This window comes from Aythya marila (assembly GCF_965140915.1).
Source record: "Aythya marila genome assembly, chromosome: 11".
Taxonomy (NCBI): Eukaryota; Metazoa; Chordata; class Aves; order Anseriformes; family Anatidae; genus Aythya; species Aythya marila.
The window spans coordinates 17,668,297-17,680,110 of NC_139052.1; the positions used below are offsets into that span (position 1 = coordinate 17,668,297).

At 43.6% G+C, this 11,814-nt stretch overlaps 1 long non-coding RNA gene across 1 annotated transcript; it reads right to left on the reverse strand.

Annotated features, from left to right (window-relative positions):
• Positions 1 to 4,104: 4,104 nt before the first annotated feature.
• On the reverse strand, positions 4,105 to 10,893 carry LOC309882389. The gene is made up of 3 exons (XR_014318281.1): positions 10,732 to 10,893; positions 9,448 to 9,560; positions 4,105 to 4,174 (listed from the first exon to the last, which is right to left on the reverse strand). It is a non-coding gene; the product is annotated as an uncharacterized lncRNA (long non-coding RNA).
• Between the last annotated feature and the right edge of the window lie 921 nt (positions 10,894 to 11,814).

An 11,814-nucleotide genomic window follows, 5' to 3' on the forward strand; every position in this document is an offset into this window, starting at 1 on the left:
ACGAGAGGCCATATTGTGGTCCTGACCTTAGGTTCTAGGGCACACACGGTGCTCAGGCTGCTCCCCTACCCTGCCAATGCTTTCAAAAATGCACAGGGGAGAAGCTCTGTCCAGAGACCACCATTAAACACGTCCCAAGAAGTGAGCTATACACAGCAGACACTCATATTTATTTTCCTTGACATACCTAATAGTGCTAGAGAACAGGAACACTTATGCAGAACACATCATTTCCCTCTGTTTAAATATTGTTGTGATTTTATTAAGAACAGGGTCAGCAGCATGAGGGGCAGAAGTCCTTTCCCACAGCGATCACCTTGCCACCAAGCCTTGTCTAAGGCACCTCGTGATCCCTCCCCACTCGCTTCCCAGCTCCTTGCAGACATTAACCGAGTTGTCTTTAAGCACCTAGACGTTGAAACGAGACTTCACTCTTTCCACTGCTGATTATGTGTGAAAAAAATAACAACTTTCTGTTATTACCAATCTGGCGACAAAAATTTCCCCAAAGAGAGAGACTGAAGGAAGTGACAGAAAGGCAAGCAATTCTGCCGCGCCAGTCTGTAACAACAGCAGATTGCAGGAGTGTTATTTGGCTCTTTCTTAGCCCCAAATTGTTCAAATCAAATCTACCCAAGTTATAGCTGCACAGACCACTGGGAGAGAGGCTCGCTCAGCAGCAGCCCCTCCAGCAGTCAGGCTCTCCAACCAGATTGCTTCTCCTCTGAACTTCAGACGAGCACACCTGATGCATCGCAGCCACCTCGGTAATCCAGGCACACAGCCACACTCGTTCCTCATTTACGCTGCTACTGTTTAACTTTTCTCCTTCTCTTTGTTCAGAAAGCCCCGATACCAGTGGAAAGCAGCAGCTGATTTTTTATTTCTTTACCCTCAAACTGTCACACGAGTGCCTTCTGACTTTGGTGGCGACCCAGAGGTTGCGATGTCAAGTTCAGCAGCTGATTCACAGGCCATTACTCACACGACTGCCATTCCCCTTTTAACCTCCCCAGCCTGTGTTTAAAAACCAAATACCCCCTCAGCTATCTTGCTAAGGAACACTTTAAAAACTTAATTCAAATAAAAAGAGGTTATTTTTGACATGGAAGAGCTGTTATTTAGATATAGGAGAACACAAGTAAATTTACTGGCAAACGCCTCGAACCCTCACTCATTACAGCCTAACACGGCAGCCCTGTGCCACCTAGGGGTTAATGATGAGCCAACAAAAAGATGCAGCTGAGCAATCTCTGCAATATTGCAGCAATGTATTTGCCACAGTAGGTCCTCCTGTTCCAAGGGACTCTGCAGGCATGGTCCAGGAGCGATTTGCACATGCACATCAGGTCATGGTATTTCTGGTCACCTCTCAGCCCATGCCCCGACAGTGGGAAGGACGCGCCCATCGCTGTCTGCCAGCTGGGATTTGTCCTGTGCTTAACAGACAGAACAACCAAGGTCAGCAGTGGGCTGCTTTACCATAACACTTGGAGCCTCAGGAGGTTCCAGAGACTATGAAAGTAACCTGTGAGGCTGTGTTGTTTGTGTGCACACACACCTTGTGCAGCACTGCCCTGCAAATCCACATGCACACCCAGCACCTGCACTGCCCTTAGCTCCCTCTTGATGCAATCACAGACATACACCAAAGCACAACATACAAAACAGAGGTCTGAGTATGAAATGTCCGTGTGTCTGTGTGTTTGGCTCAAAATCGTATTTCAGCCTGTTAGAACTGCAGGAATTTCAATTCAGGCTTTGAGTTCATTTTTTCTCTAACGCCACATTCCCAAACCCTCGCACACATACACACACCTGCCCCTTGTCCAAAAGCTTTCTTTTTCATACATACATATATATACATGTATATATATATGTATATTTAAGCTATCCTTTCTATACAAGGAAAATCTGTCTCTGTCTCTTCCTAGTCATGTCCCTATTACAGAAGATCTTGTTCCAATAAATGATTGGTACACGCAGAATGCATTAAAATGAATTATAATGGCAATCCGATCCCCAGTGCCTCGGCAGAACCTTTCTATCACGGGTGACAGCAGGTTCCCTTGGGCTTAGCTCTGGAGAGAGAGCGCCAGACCTCAAAACTTAATCCACTAACTTCGTACAAACCTGACCAAGTACAAGGAGCGTTCAGTTTTTCCCCTGCCCCTGCACTACTGAAGGCATACCTCAAAGGCTGTTCAACAAGCTGGCATATGCAACTTCATCTCAAATACATGTAAATGCATTTTTCCATATATTATGTGATTACAGCCTCTCTCTGCCTATGGTGCTATGTTTTATTACAGGCCACCAGAAATAATTAGCTGGTGACCCAGAAAACTGATATATAAAATCCTTTTAATCACCAATATGGCTTTCAATTATATAGTGTAAACTTATTAACCTTTTTACTGCTGAGATTTGATTTATGGAATTCCAGCTGCATTAACATTACAGGAGGAGATAGAAAGTGTCTTGTATGCCACATTGGGATTAACAACTGATAGCTGGCTTTGCCATCACAGAGTCTCACAGAGCAAAGGCAGCATCCTGCAAGTCCCCAGGGGCTCATTTCCATCACAGCTATGTTGAAAGTTTGGTCTGTGGAGTGAGGGTGTGTAATTTCTGTCACTTCGTATACAAACCTGAACACACAGGCCAGTTACGGCTTTCAGATAGAGCAGGGGCTGTGTGAGCACGGGCTGCATTCAAAAACAGAGCAAAGATACGGCTGCTTTTGTACCACTCCTTACTCGCAGCATCAGAAATACTTTTGTATTGAATTTGGTGAAATCTGCTGCACGGGAATGCTAAACAGCCACTTTATTCAAACAAAGGTTGCATACAGAGGGAAGAGCTGCTTGTTTGTAGAAGACAATTTTCAGATGTGTTCTCCTTTCATTTTAACTAGTCAGGTACTTCCCCTTTTTAGCTGTAGTGGATTATTTTTTTCTGGAAACCAGACAGTTCCCAGCAATTTATGGATTGGTCTAAGAAGAATTGTTCACTTCCACCTGGTACTGAAACAGCAGTTGGTGCTTTGTTCAGTCTTAGGCATTCCTGGTTATCTTCCTATGGGGCTGTGTTCCTAGAGATAACGCGGAGATCAACAGGAGAGACAAAGAGGTCTCAGTAAAGCCCTGCTAATTAAAAAACCAAATTGCTAATCTGAGCTAGATGATGCATCAAGATCCAATAAAAGATACAGGCACCCAAAAGCTAAACACTATAAATACTCTGTCATACCAGACCTGATTGATTCAGCCAAGGATGGGAAGCCAGGTATTTGTAGCCCACACATGTGATTTCGTACAAGCTTCAAGAATACACAGAGAAGTAACGGATCTTGCCATAACTTCTGTTAGCAGCTCCCCTCCTATTTCTTGTTGGCTCGTTAGTTCTTGTTTAATGACAATAGAATAGAATAGCAATGTTCTGTAAGATCATTTCTGCTGTGAACATCTAATTACCTCTTATAGTCCCAGCAGGACTAAAAATTAATAGATTTGAATAAAATTTTGCACATAAATACCAGTTTTCAATTTTCAAATCTTACCCTTTTTCAGTCTTAAGAAGTATTTCACAGTTAATCTACCTTTCAGGAATTTTTAATGTGCAAACATCCCCAAATAGCACAAAACAGCAAGGTGAAATAACCAACATTCCACACAAACTGGGGGGAAGCCATCGTTCACATGGGTTTTTTGTTCTTCAAACCTGAAAATCTTGGAAAGCCCAGCAAGGAGAGGCTCTGTGGGTAGGTGCTTTGACAGCCTGCGAAACAGCCATCATCTTTGTAGAAGGGAAATGCCAATATTTGCCATCAACTTTCTGAGAATTAAACGTTGACGAATAAGACACAACTTCCCCAACTGCAAAACAGGCAATCCAGTCCCCTTTGAGCAGTGCTCAGGTCACCATTTCAGTAGATTTTCACCTTTGCAGAAGCGTTTCACTCCAACCCACACACTGGGCAAAGACCCCCAGATTCAGACTGCCTGGCTCATACCTGGACGTCCAGCAGGTGTACGCCAAGGTCAGCTCTGACGTCTCCTTCACAAGGCACAATTCTGTGTGCAGCAGGACAGCACACACCACCGCCATCCAACCCACGCCGCCTCCTCCGAGTGCTAATAAGGCCCAGGGACAGCGAGATTTTAAGCGTATTCTGTGAAACAAGGAGAATAAAAATCAATGACACTACATAATCCAGTCAGTGCCTTCCTTTGCTCACAAATCTTCATTTGTTCAGCTGAGAAAATTATGAACTGTCTCGCTCTAATACAGTAAAGGCGGTCAATGACAATTACTGCACAAGGAGTGATAGAGATGGTGCTACGATTCTGGGATATTCCCTTCTCCTGAAGCCCATTTATAATTTTTAATAAAAACGGTAACGCTTTATGATAAGTGGACATCATTTAATGCTCAATTACTATGAAATTCCTTGGGAAATATATATTAAATGCAGCAGCTCTGTATTCATACCAGGAAGGCTCCTTGAGATTGATGTTATCACAGCGAATACTAGGGGAATGTCAAGTCCAACATTCAATATTCTCACCCTCTAGGTCAGGTATCCTTTCTTCCCCCACCCTGACATTTGAGACGAGTCCTTATCTACTCAGAGAAGAGCCCCATGAATTACATATGTGCTGCATTTAAAACAATAATAATTTTAAAACACAGACCAGCAAGGGCTTCAGCAGTAATTAGATGAGACACATCTGAGTAACACAGAAAGGTACAGCTCCTGAACGGACACCTTGCACTCGAAGGCCAACAGGTTTCTAAACCCCTACATTCATAAAGGAAGCATTACTACAGAGAAAACATAAAACCTTTACAGCAGAACTTACCAAAGCTTTCTCTTAGCAAGAAAAATATCCTAAGCTTTGTCCTCCACTTCACCATCACTTCCTTTGTTCTACCTTACCTCCAGAGTTCACTACAAACACCTGAGTCCTCAGCCTTGCTGAGCCCAGGTGGGATTCCTCACCCTGCACAGCATGGCAGAACCTCCCCCATCCCCTCCAGCTGCCCGTAGTTATGCTTTTGGCCACAGATGTCAGTGCTGTGAATCACCACGGCTCTCTCCTGGCAGGTTGAGGGAAAACTTGTTTGTCCCGGAGGTATTTGGGAGGGAATGCAAGGGGATGTGATCAGTGAAGCAGCAAATTGAACCCTAGCAATGGATGGCCAGACCTTGCTGCAGAAGCCTTAACCCAGAGGCTCCCATGCTTTGTTCAGCCACAATCTCTGGTAGCAGCTGAAACAACAAAAATGGCTGGACTTGGTTTGGGAGATGCTTTAGGGAAGCTGAATCCGAGGTTATCCTTTCTCCCTAGACGTATCCACAGCCAGGGTTATTTTATGAATGCAGTCCTTAACTCTGGACATAAAATCTGTCGCCTGAGGGTGGTAGGTGGCTACCTGGCCTCTGTGGGGACAGGGTGCTGCCACCTGGGTGCTGCCCCGCGGTGAAGCCTGACAAGATTAGACGAGACGTGAAAGATGCAGGTGTCAGGCACAAGTCGCAGGAGCCTTCGGTTTGCAACACTGCTAGGATCCCAAGACAAATGTAAAGGAGCACATCTCTTCCCAGGTAATAAATACCATCAGCAGCTACTTAGCAACTTAGGAAAAAGCAACAGCGTTTGGAGGAAGGGGGGCGTCCTGAGTGCTCTGCTAGAACATCCTTCCATTTCACCTTAAATCATGTTTTGCATCTTCTGCTGTAATGCTATTTATCCCAGACCTCCGGGCAGCTTAGACACCTGGCATAATAGCCCATTAATTACTTCAGCATGGGAAATAAATTTTAATATCCTTCTCTTTGCTGCTAATTACTAACCACTTCACACATCCATACGCTGATTCTCCAACTGCTTCTTCGGTACCTCAAGCAAATACCCACATCAGTGGTTCATCCTTCTTCCTTTTAGACACAACAGGCTTTATTTTACAGTCTGACTTTGACGCTTCCCTCAGTTCTGGGTGGCACGCGATCGTGTTTACACCCTCAGCCAGGGTCAGCGGTTCGTTTAGGGACTCGGGATAAGGTGTTCATATTTTGTTGCACTCGTGTTCTCATCCTGTTAAAGGTGATTACAACATCAAGTTTTGTCCAGTGCTTCAGTCTCTGAAGATGAAAGATGTTATGAGGTATAATGGTGGTAGGTCAGCACTTTCAATAAGCATCCATCTGTAAACACGTCCCTTAAAATACTGCAGCAGTGGGAAAGGAAGCTGCATCCTAATTGGGTATCGTGGAAAGCCATAGGGCTTATAAATATAATGTGCGGGTTATCTGTCTTGCCAAAAAAGAGGAGGTTCGTTATATGAAGGACACATTATACTTTTCTCTTCCTATGATTCAGCATGGTAAGTAGTCATTCCTAATTGGCTTACAGCTTAGTATGAAATATTAGGATGCCACACAATGTGATGACACAGCTGGATTCCTAAGGGAAGCCAAAGGGTGATCTGAGAACGGAAGAGGGACAAGAGCAGATGCAGATCTGGAAAAAAAAAATAGTTGTAGCTTACAGAGTAGCATGTCATTCTTTATCCTCCTCCACCCGCGTACAGCATGCTGCGTACAGCACAGCGCTCTCCCAGCAGAAAAGCAGGCTTGTCATTTCAGAGTTCTTAAATAAAACGTAGGGGGAAAAATGGGATTGCTGGGCGTATTGGAACAGGAAGAGGCAGGCAGGCTGAATAAATCTGGCCAATAGCTGCCTCATCATGAAAAAATATACCGCACAAATTTCATCTCTTTGTGCACCGGATGATGATTTCCTCGAATTTATTCTTGACTGAAAAGTACTTGCCAAATTACCTATTCAAACAGTCCGTGGGTCACTCGCAGAAGTTTGGCACTCAGGAGACGAGCAGTTTGACTAGGCACCCAGGTCGGCTGCTGGGGGCTCGATTCCTGGTGCTGGCCTCGATTCAGGAAGGTAATTAAACAGCTGCCCACCTGAAGTCAATAGGGCTATTCACATGAACTTAAGTGCTGCAGACACCAGGCTGAGGGGAATAGGCTTCTCAGGGGGAGATTTTTGCTGCAAATACTAGTGCTAATTCAAAATTCACTTTCTACAAAGTCCTCCTGCAGTCAGCTGAAATTAGCTATATCCACTGTTGTGCCTGCCAGGAAACTTGATAGAATATTGCCCAAAGTGAACATAAAGGAGAAATAAACACAGCAGAAATTAATAACAGGAGTTCAGACCAGTAGGTTGCAGAAGATGTGTTATAAATTTCATCCAGCTGTAATGCAAATTCTGCCAAATGAGTGGGAACATCTCCCTTTTTATATCACTGTCTCACTACATATTAATAGCAACCAGTTACTGATGCGGTACTAAAATATTAATGATATGGTCATAAACCTGAATCAGTGCCTAACTTGGCAGAACAACGTAGGGCGACTTTTCAATCACGTGCAAACAAAACCAGTTTTCAGAAACCATTTTGTTACCCTGAGACCATGTGAGCAGAAGTAATTGCATGGCTATTTTAGGCACAGAAATTGTTAGCTTTCCTTGGAAAATCAACAGCCCCATTGAGGTGTACAGTACGGATGCCCAGATATTCATGCAAGGCTGAGAGAACGGCAAACCAGGCAGAAACAAAGTTCATGCAATTAATTAGTAAGATTTCATCTGTGATTTCATCCGCAGCTGGTATTAGTGACTTTTATACGTACATTAAAGGGAATAGCCTCAAGCCCCCAGGGACTGATTGTTTCAGCAGGATTTAGCTCTTTGTTCTGGACTGAGCTGGAATATGCTTCCCAAGCAATGCAAGACATCCAAAGCAAAACCCAGAGTGTTTGCACTTGCCTGGGATAAGAGCAGATGAATGTATCTGCTTTGCATTGGGCCATCTTTGAACACTACAGAAATTTGGGTATGTTAAGCAGATTTAAAAGAGGCTTCCCTTTCTATGGCACCTTCTATATTTTCCAGTCCACTACCCAAGCCGCCCTGCTCAGGATGGGGAAGCAGCCAGCTAAACAAGGTAGTCTTTGGGATACTTGATGCGATCTGTAAAAAAGCAACCTGTTTTGGCATCCCCTTGCCTTTCACTTTACCTATGTTCCAGCGGAACTGGGCTGGCCCCTTTTATTATTCACATTTGTCCCTTCCTATGAACATGGGGCCATATATCTGTATCTTTCAAACACCTTTAATTGCAGTCACAAATTAAGGCAAGGAAGGACAAGCACAGAAGGACTCTGTGTACAATTCCCAGTAGCCGCTAGCACCCTGGGAACAGCCTGTCCTGATCAAAGGTGCTAGAAAACTGACAAAATATTTTATTTATGCATTTCCACAGGGCACAGCTAATGGCTCACTTCCTCTGCCCGGTCACAAGAGGCACTGGAGGATACTTACATAGCCAACATTTTATGGTGGTGTAGCACACGAAGCCAAAGTCTTTGCTTTAAAGGTCTTTCACTGCTTCTTCTCAGAGGCCATCAGTGCAGAAGTAAGCTGATTTTGGTCATGACTAACAGGATTTGCAGAGAATGGCATGAAATTCATTATGTCACAAAAAAAGAAAGGCCCTTTCCTTTTAGATTTCTATTGCCATCATATAAATGAGGGCCCAAAATACCACCAAGACATCACTTAACGTGTTGTTGGTCTCTGGGAGGCAGGTCTGACCAGTGAGACAACGTCGTTATTATTTGCTGACCAGAGCTGCTGCAGCCACGTAGAGCCATGATAATCTTTCTTCATTATATCTGCAAGTAGATGTCATCAAGGTGTGACTGACAATCATCCCTTTCAGAGTGAGTGATCATAGGTTTTCCAGTGCTCTCAGATCCACTGGCTCCTTGTTTATTAATGACACAGCTGAAATTGTAGCATTGCTTCTGCTCAGGTGGGAGATGGCAGACATTTACCTGATTGACACCTGTCATTACTTAGTTTTCTCAAACAACTGAAGTGGTAAATAATGCAGTCTTACTGCAAACCAAGTTGCTGAGCAAAGAAATGGCTGTGGTTTACAGGTTACCAGAACAGGAGAAAAAATCCATGTTTTGAAGCTTCTAGTGAAACATTAGAACTGCTGAGAGCAGTGGGAGAACCTCTAGGCAGCATTCAGTGCTGATCTCAAATAACCAGCTTCCAGCTCCTAACACAGTGCGTGGCAATTGTAGTATTTCACAGCTCCTTCCCACAACAAAACAATCAGCATTAGCGGAGCACGGGGAAGACAATTATACCTCCAAACATAGCTACTCCTTGGACAAAGTCCATGGCCTGCACTGGCACCATGATAAATCTGCATCTTACAACTGTAAAGAGCAGCTCCCACAACATCTCCCACATCTAAAGCCTACTCCAAAAAATAAAATGAAATTCTCTCTTGGAAGAAGACAAGTCAAACATAACTCATTCCTTTATTCTTTTTCTCTCTTACCATGCTGTACAGATGATTGTTTCATCTCATTCTTCTGTTTCCAAGAAAGACTTTCTAAATCCTCAGGCAATATTCAGAGCAGGCAGATTTTTCTTTGAGTGTTCAAGGCTGATCTGATCAATTAAAAAAACGAAGGTTACAGTACATGTTAAACCAAATACCCCATAGTATACGATCTCTGAGGTCATTTTACAAGAAAAAATATTTTTTGTCAGCAAGTAAATGCAAAAAAAAATGGTAATGGGGATTCAGCACAACCCCCTTTCTCATGTGTCCTGTGGGATTTCCAGCATTGTTCCCTCTGTTAAAATGGTTTAAAATGCAAGGGTAAGGCTGCTGAGGTCCTGAACGTGCGAGTTTTGTTCTCTGGATGGAAACTAAGTGTTGCAAATCACACAGAATTCTTCCAAGCTGTTTTGCCTCCCCACATTTATCTCCATTTTCCCTCACGAAAGCTACGAATCCTCCCCAGCCCCAGACTTCCTCCCAGCATGTGACGCACAACAGGGCCCCACAATCTTATCTGAAGCTTTTTGGGCCCAGCTGCAATGTAAACTTTCTGCACTACCGCGACTCCCTTACAGGGTTTTGAGTCTCTCTTTGCAATAGGAAATTTCCAGTGTAGTACAACTGCTTCCACGAGGTGAGTGTTCCCTAAGGCCTCGGGAATCAGAGCTGACATAACGTGAAATTTGCTTCCCCCTTTACCAACTCTGGCTAAATAAACTCATCTTCTGTACAGTAGGACACACTTCATTTTCCTGTCCTTCATTTTCTTCTCCCTCTTGTTGATTCCAAAAGGAGACCACATAGACCAACCATCACAGCCAATTTGATTTCCAATTTTCTGGGCAGCTTTGCAATCACACTCCATTTGTCACCTGAATGCAGTATCGAATTTGCAGCCTGGGTGTGAATGACTTCTGGAATTATCTCCCCTGGACAAGACACCAAAGCAATTCAAAAGCAAGTAAACAGAATGCAGAAATACCCCTGAATAGGATTACTCAGGTTTCTAAATCCTAATCCTGTTACTTCAGCAGCTATCCATTTCTCTTTTCCTTCTTCCCTTCTGGCTAATATTTTCCTGCCCAGATCTCAGCTCAGTACTGCCACAACAATCTGATATATTCTGTAAAGTTTCTAGGGCTGCAGGAACATTTAAAGCTCGGCAAGCTCTACCGTAACACCAAAATACGTTCTTGACAGCCACTGACCCCAAAAGCTGATGTGATCAAATGCATCCCCCCATGAAAGAAAGAATAAGACCATAATCAGTTTTACCATTTTAAGGAAAATAAATCCTAATCCTTTGCCTTTCTGTGGTATTCCTCTAATTGCTGTTTCCTTACACATTCAAACATCCACAATTCGGTCCCGTTGTTTGAATGTCACTTGGAATCAAATCAGTGTTGCGGATACAACGTCTTTGAACCTTTTAGTCCAGCTGTGAACTTTGGGCTTAATCCTTTAGGGCGTCCTTGTCTGGCAAGCTTTAATGTATATTAAATTTTCTAAAAGGAGAGCAAAAGTGGTCAAAGCAAGCTAGTGCAAGATTCTGTGTTTCATAAATTAATAAGCATCACCAACTGCATTGCTTGACCCTTTCAACTCTGTGAAATTAATATAAGTAGACAACCAAAGTGCACTCGGCCCCTGAAGAGCCTTGGAAGTTCACTTAAGCAATCCAAGTTTCCTTAAAGTTTTATAAGCCAGCTTTTAAAGCGAGTCCTTTGTACTTATTACTGGTGACAGTGAGCATTACAACAGCCAATGAACCTTTGCTGACTTCCGACCCCAATATGGTAGAGCACAGTTATCAAGGGAAATATCAGAATCAGAGCTTGTATATTACATTGAGGTCCTGACTCTTGAAAGAGCCCCCTGTAGACTCTTCAGAGTATGTCAGTGAAATAAACAGCTAATATTCTCAGACATCTACTTATGATGTACTGATATTATTGTTTACTTAAGCGCTTTTGGCATAGCAAACCCCCACCCCCACCAAAAGGTGAAGCCTCTTAAGAGGAAAGCTGTGGCACTCCCCGTTCCCTTGCAGTAAGACCATATTTTAAGATCTTTTATTTAGCCCGGAAAAGCACCCCGCTTGGTGGTGGCGAGTCAAGCAACACTAAGTCTTCATCTTAAGCGATTAATGGGTTTAAATTATTAACTGGCATTAGGTAGGCACGGTGAGGAATACATGGTCTTCTCTTAGCCCTCTGCGCGGGGTGAGGCTGCCTCGAACAATGAGGGAAATGTGTATCCACACCTACTGCGCCTTGGCATTAATTTTGCAGTCACTTGTAATACTTGAGTTAGCATCCTGTAGAAATAAGATATCTCACCCTTGCCAGCTGATTATAT